The 14,836-nt window shown below is 43.6% G+C and overlaps 1 protein-coding gene and 1 pseudogene across 2 annotated transcripts in view; one reads left to right on the top strand and one right to left on the bottom strand.

Moving 5' to 3' along the window:
- The window catches only part of MYO1D (myosin ID), a 356,895-nt gene that overhangs the window by 223,649 nt on the left and 118,410 nt on the right, over positions 1–14,836 (top strand). The gene's annotated exons all lie outside the window — the stretch shown is intronic.
- On the bottom strand, positions 208–13,624 carry LOC102982151 (40S ribosomal protein S24-like; annotated as a pseudogene).

The raw sequence follows: 14,836 nt of genomic DNA, 5'->3' as shown, positions 1-14,836 counted from the left end.
GCGGCTGCTTCCCACTAGCTATCTATTTTACGTTTGGTAGTGTATATATGTCCATGCCACTCTCTCACTTCGTCCCAGCTTACCCTTCCCCCTCCCCGTATCCTCAAGTCTGATGTTGAGTTTTTAAAGAGTCCAGCACTGGTCTCGTCTGGATTTGTCTGATTGTTTCCTCATGGTTCATGTAACTTACTCTCCTAGTCCCTGTATTTCCTATAAACTGGAAGTTAAATCAGGAGGTGTTAATTTTGTTTCAATAGTACACTTCCACATACTTCAGATTATACCTTGCATCTCAACAAAGAAGGCTCGCATACAGCAAACTCTGCCTTGTGGATCACCTTTGGAAAATGTTTCATTGTAGCCAAGCTATTATTATGTTGCCCTCACTGTAGCCTAAATTTCTAACTGCTTGTAGAACAGATCCCATGTTTTCCTGTGAACAATTAGAATTTAGCATAAAAAACTAAGATAAATATTGCCATCAAGTATTTACCTATGAATAAGTTGCCCATCAGTAACAATACCTGTTATTTTCAGTTTCTTTTCCCAGTCTCTTTTTATAACAAAATTCTTCCAATGCTTTGCTGTTTGATAGTTCTTTTTTTTTTAAGTTTTCACAGTTTATTAATCCTCTTATTTAAAATCTGCATAATCACAGCAGATAAAGTCACTGCATAATCTTCACTCCTTCTTGCTGTCAGCACCGTCAGTGGCCTTTACGGTCCCCCTGACTTTGTTCATTCTGTTCTTGTGTTCCTTTCACTGTTTTCTTGAAGTCTTTCTCTTCTCATACAGGCCATGTCTTGCAAGTCTATGTATGGCTTTATTTTTCTTTGCATCATCCAAGGAATCGTAAATCACACCAAAGCCATTTATCTTGCCACCACTGAAATGGTTCTGAATCCAACACAAAGATGACACCTAGTGCAGTCTTGTACATTTTGTCTGGTCTTTCCCAAATTTCTTAGATACTGTTGCCTTTCCAGGATGAAGGACATCAGTGACCATTTGTTTCCATAGTTGGTTGGTCATGAACTTCCTGGTCCAGATAGTTACTGTGTCATTCCTAATGGTGGTTGATCCTCAGGCAGCCAGGAAGGAAACCCTGGATACTTCTTACATGTTTCTACTACTATTCTCTCTCTTCCCCAAACCTCTGGCAACCACTGATCATTTTACTGTCTCTATAGTTGTGCCTTTTCTAGAATATCATATAGTTGGAGTCATACAGTATGTAACGTTTTCATTCTGGCTTCTTTCACTTAGCAATAAGTATTTAAGGTTTTTATATGCCTTTTTGTGGCCTGATAGCTTATTCTTTTTATTGCTGAATAATAGTCCATTGTATGGATGTACCATAGTTTGTGTATCCATTTGCCTATTGAAACATCTTGGTTGCTTCCAGTTTGGGGCAGTTATGAATACAGCTGCTAGAAACATTCACATGCAGGTTTCCGTATGGGTGCGAGTTTCCAAATCATTTGGGTAAATACCTTCAAGTGCAGTTTTAGCTCCTGTGATAAGGCCCAATTTGGCTTTATAAGAACTACCAAACTGTCTTCCAAAGTGACTATCATTTATGTAGTCCCACCGGCAATGATAGAGAGCTCTGTTGCTTCTTTTTTTTTTTTTTTTTTTTTTTTTTTTGCGGTACGCGGGCCTCTCACTGTTGTGGCCTCTCCCGTTGCGGAGCACAGGCCCCGGACGCACAGGCTCAGTGGCGCTCCGCGGCATGTGGGATCTTCCCGGACCGGGGCACGAACCCGTGTCCCCTGCATCGGCAGGCGGACTCTCAACCACTGCGCCGCCAGGAAAGCCCAGTTCTGTTGCTTCTTATCCTCACCAGCATCTGCTATTACCAGTTTCTTTTTTTTTTTTTTTTTTTTTTTTTAATTTTAGCCATTCCTAACAGGTGTGTAGTGGTATCACGTATTTTTCTATTACCCGAAATTATATAACCCAGCACACACTGGGGTCTCAGTCAATCTTTAATTACAGGAATCATCTCTCCCCTCTCTGTGGTTAGTTGGTTTGTGTTCAGGAGATAACGACTGATCTTTACATAAGCCTAAACAAAATATAATTAAAAGATAAATTTGAGACCTTTTTTTTTCCCCTTCCATTAGCAGAAATTATTCAATCAGTCTATCATTTAGCCATGGTTCCAGTCACTCTTCACAGGAAAGATAAAAATAGGAAACCGTGAAAGGGTTTTTGAGAATACCCTCACAGATGGCATGGTCAACTAAGTGTACACAGCAATGTGAGGATGAAACACTCAAGGTACAGGTGACCCCTTTATTAACCACAGAGTGACTTTCTAGGTACAAATGCTGCATAGTTAGGTTCGGAATCGGTGTTATTGTCAAATTAGTGTCATCCCCCTTGAGTCACTCTGGACACTATATTTGTAAATGGTAATATCGAAATAAAGCATTAATTCGAAAACAGTTGTCAAGAAAGGTTAAAATTTATACAGGGTGGGGGGGCCATGGGATCAGAATCCAGATGGTTTGCAAAGCAGGGAGCCTCGTGGTAGCCGCAGCCTGATGCAGAGAACAACGGCAAGAAGTAGCCCACCCAGTTAGTCACGTTGTGTGCAAAACTCTGGTCACAACCTCTTTAACTCCGTGTACCGTCCTAGAGATCACTATAAATCGGTGGGGAAAATTGCACCCCATGGCTGTGGCACATTGCTCGAATCAGTGCACTGCTGCCCCTGCCTTTCGAGTTCCTGTGGGCATGGGCTCTCCCCAGCCGGCGCTCAGGGAGCTGATTGCCAAGGCTGAGTTTAATTTGCGTAAACATGAAATCTGTTCACCGGTTTCGAGGGAGACCGCATAAACTGAAACATTTAACCTGACCTCAGCTGGAACTCCTCTCACCCTTTTGTTGGGGGAACTGTGTTGGCTTTGCCTGATGGGTTGGTTTGAAAAATATTTGAATCTGCCCTTGAGTGCTATTTGATATAGTCCCTTTTTATCAGTATGGGCTTGATGGCTAAGGAAGCAGCCAATTAATTTACACAAATACCTCCTTTAGTTCTATGGAGAATAGGAAGCAAGCAGGCGGGCGAGAGAAGAGAGACAATTGTCTGAAAGGGTGTGACTGTTTTGTAGAGGTAAATGGATTGTAATTCTGCCAGGCGTCATGCTTTATTACTCTATTTGACAGTGACTGGCTAGAAAGATACTGTTTCATTTGGAAGATAGACTGTCCTTGTAATATGTTACAGGGCTGAATCCTGCTAAAAATCCATCCGCCTCCTGGCTCTGCTCCCCATCACCATTTCTAAAGCACCCTGCCCTCGTGGCATTGTCCCAGGAGAAGGTGTTTCCATGGTAATCTCAATGGAGGCAGTCAGCTGACGTCTGGCACCGCCTGAGCTGGTACGCGCCAGCCTTCTCCTCTCTCACTCCTCCCTCGAGCCTTTAAACTATATTTATTAGTCCTCTTTAATGGAAAGTATATAACCCCTTAATGTCAGACACTGAGTGCACTCGGGTTTATTTATTTATTTGGGTAACAAGCTTACTACCTTCCTAATTAATTCTCAGCAGTTCCTGCAAGCTGTATTATTATTTTGAATATCTTGTGCAAACGTTTATATTTTTGCCTGTTACAGCAAAGAGCATTGCTTAGCAATATTGGGTATTTGGAAACCTCCGTTCTTAGAAAAGAAGCAATGTCTATATTAAAGAAGAATTTTAAAAGATAAAGATGTTAGGGTTTCAGTTTAATTTTTCAAGAATCTTTTCTTGCTCTGATGCTGCGGCAATGAAATGGTCCACTCGCCTTGTAATTTCTTTTAGCACTCCATTATTTTATGATTGGATTTGAGTGAGCCACATGGTTTTTAAATACTTCTGAGAAATGTGACACCTAGCCATGTTCTCTCATTTTTTTTTAAATAAGAGAAAAAAGTCAGAATTTCAGAGCTAACCTGAAATTGATTGTTTTCCTGACGTGTTTGGAAGTAAATGCCTTTTGTCGTACCGGTTAGAGACCACCGCTTAATTCTAAACCATACTAAAAAAGCAAAGCGACTTAACCAGTGTCAAAAGTCAGTGCTTTGGGACAGGAGGTAGAGTCCATTTTCATTAGTACTGTGCGTGGAAATTCAATTACGAATGTAAAAGATGTATCAAAGCGGTGTCTGAAAGCAACAATCGTTAGAACCAATGCATGACTCCTTTGAAAAGCTATCTCGTTAAAGAAACACAAAGCCTTTTTAAATATAAAGCATAAGAAAATTAGTGTGACACCACCTCATTTATCCAGAGGTCAGATTGCTAGAAACAAGATCCTTTTAAAACAAAGCCCTGAATGGAGGCATGCACATAAAACATCTGTGCATTTGCAGAAACAGACGTCACTAACCTTGCAGTAATAGGTTTCCTTTTACACAACTGTCTTATCAGAGCTCTCTTTTCCGCAGTCAGCCTTTTTGAACGCCTACTATGTGCTGTGCATTTGCCAGGCACTAGTCGTGGAATAGTCTGTCACTCAGTCTGCCCACAGGCCCGTGGGAGAGACAGAGAAGCAAACCAGCCCGCCCAGCACAGGCCTGTGGCAGCTGTATGGGTACAGATGACTGTACCTTCCTCTCCAGGGGAAACTGTCGCTCAGCGAGGTAAAGTAATGGCCTAAGGTCACAAAGCTCACAGGCAGTGGCACCTGGCTTCCGGTAGACCCTGGAGCCTTCAGAATCACAACCCTGATGGTAACCTCCTGTCTCCACCTCCCGTTTTACGATGAATAACGCATACAACTCAGATCCTATTTTAAGAAGAGGAAAGAAATAACAGAACTAACATTAGTCACGTGCCCCGTGTCAGGCATTTATTAGGAGATTTTTTTCTCTTATAAATTTATTTATTTATTTACTTACTTACTTATTTATTTATGGCCAGACAAGAATCTAAGATCAGACCCCAGAGATACACCCTCTGGCTCCTTCAAATGAGTTCCTGAATTTCATGTAAACATGGGCAACAGGGCAGTTCTTCCCCAGAACTCAGTCTTCATTTTTATTTTATTTATTTATTTACTTACTTACTTACTTACTTATTTATTTATGGCTGTGTTGGGTCTTTGTTGCTGCGCACAGGCAGCTACTCTTCGTTGTGATGCGCAGGCTTCTCACTGCGGGGGCTTCTCTTGTCGCGGAGCACGGGCTCTAGGCGCACGGGCTTCAGTAGTTGTGGCTCTCAGGCTCTAGAGCGCAGGCTCAGTAGTTGTGGCACACGGGCTTAAGTTGCTTTGTGGCACGTGGGATGTGGGATCTTCCTGGACCAGGGCTCGAACCCGTGTCCCCTGCATTGGCAGGCGGACTCTTAACCACTGCGCCACCAGGGAAGCTCTATTAGGAGATTTGAATATACTGTGTCTCCATCTTTTAAAGAATTCTCTGCAGGAAGTTAAGTATCATTTATCAGTGAATCACTTGAGTTTCCAAGTACAGTACTGATGAAAATGGAGTTTACCTCCTGCCCCAAAGCCCTGACTTTCGACATTATAACTGGATTTGCTTAGTACCGTTTACCATAAGCAGTCGTCTCTAACCGTTACAATTCCGAGAGGTATTGGTCACCAGTGTAGGATTTCAGTACAGATTTTCAGACACCAGAGCCCAAAAGCCCTAGTGAGCCATAATGCTAAGCATCTTCTGGCTTAGTTGCGTGTGATGCTCTTTTTTTCTCTCCCCCCATCCTCCTTGTTTATTTAGGTCTTTCTTACAATATTAATTGCTGCCTAAAATATTTCATTGTAACCTTTTGAGGATAAGTGACTTGTAGGCCTTGGGGATCCCGCGGGAAATGACATAATCAAGACGAGCGCTTGCGTACCAGCCGTGTTCTACCTTTCAAGGACTCTCAAGGTGTGGTGCATTAGAGTACAAAAAGAAAAAGGAAACCTTTTGCTTCATTTCTTTTGGAGAAAAAAAAAAACAGCACTTGGAATCGAGCTGCCACATTGTACTTCCATTTGCACGGCTGTTTCTCTCTTAATTGCAATCCTGTCTTTTCCAAGAATAAACATGTAGGAAAAGGTACCGTAGTCTCAGGCCAGAAAAAAATATGGTGCTTTCACTGCTAACCTGATACTTAGGAGATTTGAATTTGATTTCATTTAGTTTCCACTTTTCAAGCCCAAATCAAAAATGTTTGTAGCTTCTTACTCGGGGGTTCTCAACCTTGGCCGCACATTGGAATAGCTTGGGGAGTTTTTAAAAAATTCTGATACCCAGGCCACATCCCAGACCAATGAAATTGAGTCTCTCTGGGTAGGCACCGGCATGTTTTAAAGCTCTCTAGTGTGCAGCCAGGGAGGCAATCCACTGATCTAACTATTCTGTTAACCAAATTTATTCACTTTTGTCGTTCTAGCTATTTCTTGGAATCATCTGTTGAAAGTTGGACTTGCCCCCAGATTCAGCTCTGCCATTAGATTTTTCTCACCTCTGTGTGTATGTGTGTGTGTGTGTGTGTGTGTGTGTGTGTGTGTGTGTGTTTGCGTGCACGCGCAAGCACACAGGCACGTGCACACATACGTGGGAAAGTGACAGGGAGAGAGTGTGTGTGTTTTCTGGAAAGCCTCGGGATCCTGTGATCTGTATCAAAAATTAAATCGTCTTGAAGGTACTGACTATGGTTTCATGTTTGCAGATGGTCTCATCGGAAGATCTTCCTTCAACAAGAATAGTAGAGATAATCACTTTATATTTGCTGACTTTCATCCCTTGTGATGGACGTCACCGTACACTGTCTCACTTGACCCTCCCCACATCACTGGGAGGCAGTCCTGCACTGGTCCTGAACTCTTAGGTATTAAATAAATAAGCTTATTTCTTTGTTACTGGTTGAGGTTCAGAGCAAATGTTCTTTACACTGAATTATTATAGCAAAGTTCTAATGCACTACAAGGAGAATCTGATCTTCTGACATAACAGACCGATAAAGAGATTTTATTTTATTGGAATTATATCTAAATAAAGATGTCTTTACAGTGTGTCGGGGATGGAGATACATCAGGCAAGGTAGGTAGAGTGGACAACAAGTTCAGGATCCTTTCTCCTGACGTTGCTAGATTACTTCTTTGGCTTCTGTGCACGGAACAGCCCCTTTGCTCCACAGGAAGCCTCCTCCAGTGTCTGCCCTACTCCCCTGCTCCTCCATCCCTTACCATTTCACGAAGCCTGTTGAACTGTAAAAATATCTCATGTTGCATTTAAAGACTATTACGCTGTAAATGGTAAAGGACAAAAGAAGAGTCACATCCCAGTGGGCAATGTCTGGCAAACACAGGCATTAGGATATGTGGAAGTATGTGGGTAGTTGTTGCATGTATGCCCCATTTTAACAATAGCACCCACCCCAGTGGAGTGTTGAGGCCTGAGATGAGATGCATGTAAACAAGTCTGAAGTAATGCATGTGAAGTCCTTAGCATAGTCCTTGTCACATAGTAAAATGCTCAATAATTATCAGCTCTTAAACCCCTTGCAGACGGGCAGTCCAGTGCCTGTGGACAGCAGAGGGGTGGGATAAAGTCAGCCCTCAGCATCCTCACTCTTTATTCTGTCCTCTTGCTTGTCCTTCTGCCTGGAGTGTTCTCCTCCCAGATAACTGCCTGGCTCCCTCACTTCATTCAGCTCTCTGCCCAGAATAACCTCGAGCGGGTTGTCTAGAAGCATCCATCCTATCCCTCTCTACACCTTTGTACTGCTACTATATTCCTCCTCATAGACCCTGTCACCACTGTCACCTTATACAGTTGTTTACGCTCTGGCTCCCCCTACTCCCTATTAAAACACAGACTCCATGAGAGAAGGACTGTGGCCATATAGTAGGTGCTCAATAAATGGGTATTGATGAATGCACTGGAGGGGTCAGGACTGGTGACAGGGAAAGCAGTTCAGAGGCTGCTGCTATAATCCTGTTAAGAAATTACAAGGTCCTAGGCTTCCCTGGTGGCACAGTGGTTGAGAATCCGCCTGCCAATGCAGGGGACACGGGTTCGAGCCCTGGTCCGGGAATATCCCACATGCCGTGGAGCAACTCAGCCCGTGCGCCACAACTGCTGAGCCTGTGCTCTGGAGCCTGCGAGCCACGACTACTGAGCCCTCAAGCCACAGCTACTGAAGCCTGCGCGATTGGAGCCCGTGCTCTGCAGCAGGAGGGGCCGCCGCAATGAGAGGCCCGCGCACCGCAACGAAGAGTAGCCCCCACTCGCCGCAGCTACGGAAAGCGCATGCACAGCAGTGAAGACCCAACGCAGCCAAAAATAAAAAATAAAAATAAAATAAAATTTAAAATATATGTTAAAAAAAAAGAAATTACAAGGGCCTAAATTCAAGCAAGGACATGTAAAGGGGTCAAGGGGTCTGGATTCAACAGCTATTTAAGTGGTAGAAGGCCTTGGGCATCGAGAGGAAAGGGTCTAGACTCATAGGTTTCTTTCTTGGACAACTTGGGTAGGCGGTGATGGTTACTCACCAAGATGGGAAATGTAGCGGGGGTGGGGTGAAGCAGAGATGTGGTAGGAGAGGGTGGAAGTAAATTCAGTCCTAAATGGATTTCATTCGAGGAGTCTGAGGAACGAAAAATGGAGAGGCCCGCTAGACAATTAACTGTCTAGAGAACAATCCAGAATAGAGACAGATTTGGAAGCCATGAGTGGGTGGTAGCTTAAACCGGGAGTGTGGATAAGAGCATCCAGAGAGGGTGAGGAGAGAAAGGGGGAATTGCCAGGAGAATAGGGCTTTTAAGGCTACGATGAAGGGTAGGGCTTTGATAAAGAGGAACACATGGGAACCGTCGGAGTTTCCTGAGCAAAGAGAGCCCTTCGACCTCATCTGTACCTTTTACTCATTGTCCTGCACACATTCAATAAATTGTGATCATCTGCTGCCTACTGTGGCACTATGGCACTATGCTAGGTGCTAGAAATAGAAAAAAGCCTGGCTCTGCTTACTGTTTAGCGGGTGAGGCAAACAGATACAGACCTCATCTCAGGACAACTCCTTACATGCTAAAACAGAGCAGCATGAATTGCTGAGAGAGTGTGGAGGAAGGATGGACATGGTTTCTCAGACAAGGAAGAGTTTCAGGGATTCGTAAGTATAGGCAAACACTTGTGCATTTTTCTGTACAGAGTGCCTGTGGCTTTTTTCGGATTCTTAAAGGGACTTGTGAATGACTGCTTTTGGCAGAGTGCACAGCATCAGATCTTAAGAGGCCTGAAGAGGTTTGTTTTTTAGGAAGCTAATTCCGACAGCGTTAACAAAGTTTGGATGAACTGGGAAGAGGCTGGTGACATAACTACCATTCACTAACTACTCTTTGGGGCTTGGGACATGGTGCCACTGGTGATACTGAATTGAAATAGGGCCCCAAGAAGCACAGTGGTTAAGGCAGGGTAATGAGTTTCACCTTGGTGAAGTCACATACGTGGTCCCCGTGGGCCCTCCACGGGACCCCTGTCTTGAGTTTTCCCCGGACAGGCCAAATACCCATCTGCCACCGCAAGAAATGTCTAAGCTGGCATTCACATTGGAGAATTATCAGTGTTCTAAGGAGGGGGAAACGTGCAGCTCCCTCTCCCGCTAAGCCCGCATTGTCTGCTCCTGCAGCATATGCCTCTTGGCTGCCCACCTGCGGCAAGAACTCACCGAAGAAAAAGCCACATCTTCTAATGCATTTGTATGCACGATCTAGAACAGAGAGTTGGAACTTCCAGTTCTGGACAAGAGAGGATAGATGCATTTCTCCCGATCCTCCTCGCTAAATACAGCTAAAAACCCTGGGCATCATCTTATAAAACAAACGTTAAGAAGACTCTGAAAGGTGGAGAGAAAAGTGAACTAGCTCTCGGGACATTAAGACTTGAACAGCAACATGGCAGTGAGCTCCTTGGGATTTCTTTTTGTCTCTGTACATCCCAGACTGCATTGCTGGAGAAGCCCCCTATCCAGATGGGCACAGACAAGAAAAGCTTGCTGCCTCTTGCCAAAGGACCAGGAAGTGGGCAGCCTGTTGGACAACAAACATTCTCTGGAAAAACACCTAGGAGGGTTGCAGGCCCCCCTAACTTCCATCAGCAAAGGCCTCGTGGAAAGCCTGGACCTCTACCCTTGCCCGAAGTGAAGAGGTACCCTTCCCCGTCCCCACTGGGGTGGCATCAAAGAGGCCTAAAGGGGAGCCTGGGCTTGCACCCCCCCACCCAGGGAAAGGGTGGTGCCCCTTCCCCTCTCCATAGAGTCAGGGGAGGCCAGGTGAGGAGCTAGCTTTCCACCAGCTCCTGGTGGTTCTAAGGTACCTCTCATACTGCCCAGCAGGGTGGTATTGGGGAGCCCACGTGGGGCCTGGACTTCCACTCCTCCCACCCTGCAGTAAAGCATTGATGCCTCCTTCCCCTACTGGTCCCTTTTTAGCAGAAGCCTGACAAAGTAGAAGATTTACATTAAATCCAGAGTCTCATAACATAATACCCAGAACGGCCAGGATGTGATCAGAAGTCACTCATCATCCCTCAACTAGAGCAATACTAGTCTACATGGATTCAACTTGCTGACAAACATAAGATTAGGAAAGGAAACCTAAAATTATGAGGGAATAATCTCTGCATTGAGAGGATCAATAATTTGTAAGGTTAAAAAAAATTCAATGAAAAGACCAATAAGGAAAGTAACTTAAGTTGGTACTTTAAGAGAGAAAATAAATTCAAAATCATATAAAACTTGATTAGTAAAACAGCTTTGTAAAATGATAGTTTTACTGTCTAAGATGAAGTTATGTAATGGTTTTACCTAAATCAATGGTTGTGTGTGATTAGAATCACTTGGGGAGGTTCTCAAAACTATAGATGCCCAGCCCCATCCAAGACCAAATAAATCAGAGTAGCCCCACTGATTCTAACATGAAGCCGGGGTTGAGAACGTTGGCCTAAATGAACCAAAGGGGATAAATAGAATATCAGTGGAGAAATTTTACAACTTTTGCATAGTCAAAATAGATGTGATGGAGTTTGTGTACTAAATTTCGCATGCTCTTTCTAAAGAAGGGCCCTCTTGGGCCATTTATCTTGCTTCCTGCACCCTTGTGATGAATCTGATGATCTGGTCCCCAAGCCCACAAGTGATAAATCTGAAGCAGTAATTAAAAGGGAGTCAGTCTCTCGCAGGCAGGCATATTGATGGCTGCAATATATGAAAACTGAAAGTACAGGAGGGCTCTGAGGAGATGTAGTTTAGTTCTACTAGACGGCTTGGTATTAAAAACTTGTTGGAGTGATTTCTTGAGCTGTCTCCTCAGAGCGTCTTTTTGGAATTAAAGTTCAATTTTTCAAGAAACTACTGAATGCCAAGCTGCGAGACAAACCCTGGAACTCAAACTGCCAGATAATCTAGGAGAGAGACCGCCAATAGGCCTGTCTGAGATTTTTAGCAAAAAGAAAACAATTAGCCATGTGACTGATACCCATGAACTGGTAGGTTCTAACCCCCTTTCTAGTAAGGAATTTGACACACTTAATCTAAATATGAAAAAGCCAAACTTGCACGCCACAAATGAGGTACTTGCACCAAAAGGGAAAAATGACTCAAACTTTTAAATTAATAAAGGAGGCTATGGCAGGCCCAGATTCCTGGGTAACTCTCTCTAAAGGAATTTGTATCCTAAAGTACAAAGTTCATTTGTGATGCGAACGTTATCTAGGTTGTAAATTTTCTTCTTGATGGTGCCCTTAATCCCTGTCAGGATGAGGAATATTTGGAAGAAATTGGAGTTGAATATGGAGATGTCATTTATTCAGTGCAGTTAGATGGGTTGATATTGGAAGTTTATTGAGTTTTGCTGAGTTGCTTTCATGAAGCTGTTAAAGTCAAGGGTTGAAAGGCCTTATCGATCAATACTAGAAACTTAGCCCTTTTGTCAGTTGATTACAATGATTTTCATGGACCTGAATAATATTGATCAATAGTACTAGGCTTTATAACTAAGTACTTGTGCCTAAAGTTGATTAAACTGGCTTTAAGACAATTTTTTTGTTACTGCTCATGGCACGTATTTTGTAGAAAAGGGTCTGTTTCACCATTAGAATGTCATGTGCTTTACACACACAGGCATGATTTTTGGAACATGTGGTCCGGGGGGTATGGTCATAGGAACGCCAGTAGCCCTGAAGATGCATCTGTTTTAAAGCGCGTTTACTAATTACTGTTCACCGTAACAACTCTGAATCCTTAAGAAAGTAAAAGAATAATTTTATAATGTTTAATGAAACTGGAAAATACTTCTGAAAAAGAGTGTGTTCTTCCAACATGGTAAAATTATTTTTTAAGGTTTTGTTGAAAGTGATTTTTGTTTGTAAAGGCATAAACTCTTAGTTATCCTGAACTATGCGTTCTTTCCATGACACATTTACAAAATTGAGATTTCTCTGTTTCCTGGTCACTATTGTTGCATAACAATTTATCCCAAACTTACAACCACCTCCTTTTTATTATGGTCATAGGTTCTTTTAGGTCAGGAATTCAGAAGGGGCAAAGCAGATGGCTTGTCTCTGCTCTGCAATATCTGGGGCCTCAGCTGAGGAGACTAGAAGGTTGGTTGGTGACTCAAGGGCTGAGAGCTGGAATCATTTGAAGGCTCATTCACTCAGATGACTGACACCTACCTGGGCTGGGAGAACTTGAAGACCGGGGCTACTGACTGGAGAGCCTTATGAGCCCTTTCGGAGATTCTTGGCTTCCTTATGGCATGGTGGCCGCAGGGTAATCAGGCTTCTTACGGGGGGCTTAGGGCTCAGAGCAGGAGGGTCCCAGTGAACGAGGCAGAAGCTGCATCCCCTTTTTATGACCTAAACTCGGAAGTCACACAGCATCACCTCTTCACATTTTATTGGTTAGAAGCAAGTACTATGATCAGCCCAGATTCAAGGGGAAGGAACAGAGACCCCCATCTCTCAATGGGGGAAATGTCAAAGGTTTTATGAACAAGTTTTAAACCCTCCACAGTCTACCCCTTCGTCAAAAATTATTTTCAAAAAAAAATTATTTTCGTCACTCTGACATTCAAAATATACTCACCCCCACCCAAGATGCCCCAAAGTCTCATCCCCTGATGTCATCAGGTTCAGGGTTGTGGTCCAGGATCTCATCATGTAAGTCAGTTTAGATGCAGTTCCTCAACTAGAGTTCCTTCAATCTGAAGACCTGTGAAACTCAGGTCCTTCAAAGGACAAGTTATCTACCCCACCTACCCAGCATACAATGGTGACACGGGGATGGGATGCCCCACTAGACAGTCCCCATTCCAAGAGATGGGAAATAGGAGGCACATAATAGTCAAGGGCCATCTGTGCTTGAAACTAAGTAGCCTTCTTGCTCTGCTTCCTGCCCATCAAAGGTTGGGGGTCCGAAAGCCTCTGCGCATTTTGTAATGTCTCTGTCCCTTTCAGTCCAACCTGATACAATTCCTTTGAAATCTTGGTGGACTTACTGTGCATCAATTTATAATCCACTAAAACCACGCCCACAAACCTCTGCAAGATAAGCTCTCCTGTACCTGGGGCTCCTTCTGAGCTACTATGGGACGAGGTCCCTAAGACTCTTAAGAGCCCCATTGTTTAATAGACAAAGGCACGCCCTGAAGATCTTTAATCTGCCTGGAAGTTTCTATGCAACACTGCCTTAGATCTTTCTGAGGTTTTGACAGAGGATTTTACAGTCCCGCTCTGGACTTGATCATTGCCCTGAAACCATTTCCCAATTTGAGAATCATTTGCCATCTGGAGAAGCTGGGAATAAGAAACAGTTTTATTTTCAAACCCAGCAAGTGCAGGCTGCTTTATATTTCCTCTAAATTTTGCATGAAAGCGGAACAGTTCTGCATTAAGATCATCTCTCTCCTCTCACGTGTTTTCATAGACAGCAAGAAGCAGCCAGATGGCACTTCCAGTGTCCTGTCTAGAAATCCTTATCTAGATCATTGAATTTGTTAGATACGATTTCTGTTTTCTACCTTCCCATAGTCAACACTGTTATCAAATTTCCTGCCACTTTGTATCAAGGGTCCCCTTTCCTCAAGCTTGAAATAATATTTTCCTTGCTTCCCTTCAGGCCCTTGTGACTACCTCCTTAAAACCCATCGTGATTCCACCAGCAGGCTCCTCAAGGCTCTTCCAGCTGCCACCCACTTCCCAAAGCCAGTGCCAACTGTTTTAGTATTGTGTTACAGTAGCACCTCGCTGCTTCCAAATTTTGATTCCAGTCAACTATTGCTGCGTACCCAACCACCCCAGACTTAGTGGAGTAAAATAAATGACAATTTTATTATTTTTTTTAATTTTTATTTTGTTTTGGAGTATAGTTCGTTCAATGATGTGTTAGTTACAGGTGTACAGCAAAGTGATTCAGTTATACCCATACAAGTATCCTTTCTTTTTCAGATTCTTTTCCCATTTAGGTTGTTGCAGAATATTGAGCCCAGTTCCCTGTGCTATACAGTAGGTCCTTGTTGTTTATCTACTTTAAATATAGTAGTGTACCACCATTTTATTATGATCATGGATTCCATGGGTCAGGAATTTGGAAAGGGCACAATGGGGCCAGTTCACCTTTGTTCCACAATACCTAGGGCTTTGGTTGGGAAGACACAAAAACTGGAAGTTACTCAACAACTGAGGCTTGGGATCATTGGGACCCTCATATGCTCACTCTTCTGGCGCTGGGGCTGGGAGGGCTCGTACCAGGACTGCTGACCGGAGGGTCAACCCTTGACCTCTCCGAGAGGCTTGTGATCCTCACAGCACAGTGACCTCAGGATAGAGCCACCC

Source organism: Physeter macrocephalus, chromosome 14 (genome assembly GCF_002837175.3).
Source record: "Physeter macrocephalus isolate SW-GA chromosome 14, ASM283717v5, whole genome shotgun sequence".
NCBI lineage: Eukaryota > Metazoa > Chordata > Mammalia > Artiodactyla > Physeteridae > Physeter > Physeter macrocephalus.
This window is presented reverse-complemented; position numbering and strand designations above follow the sequence as displayed.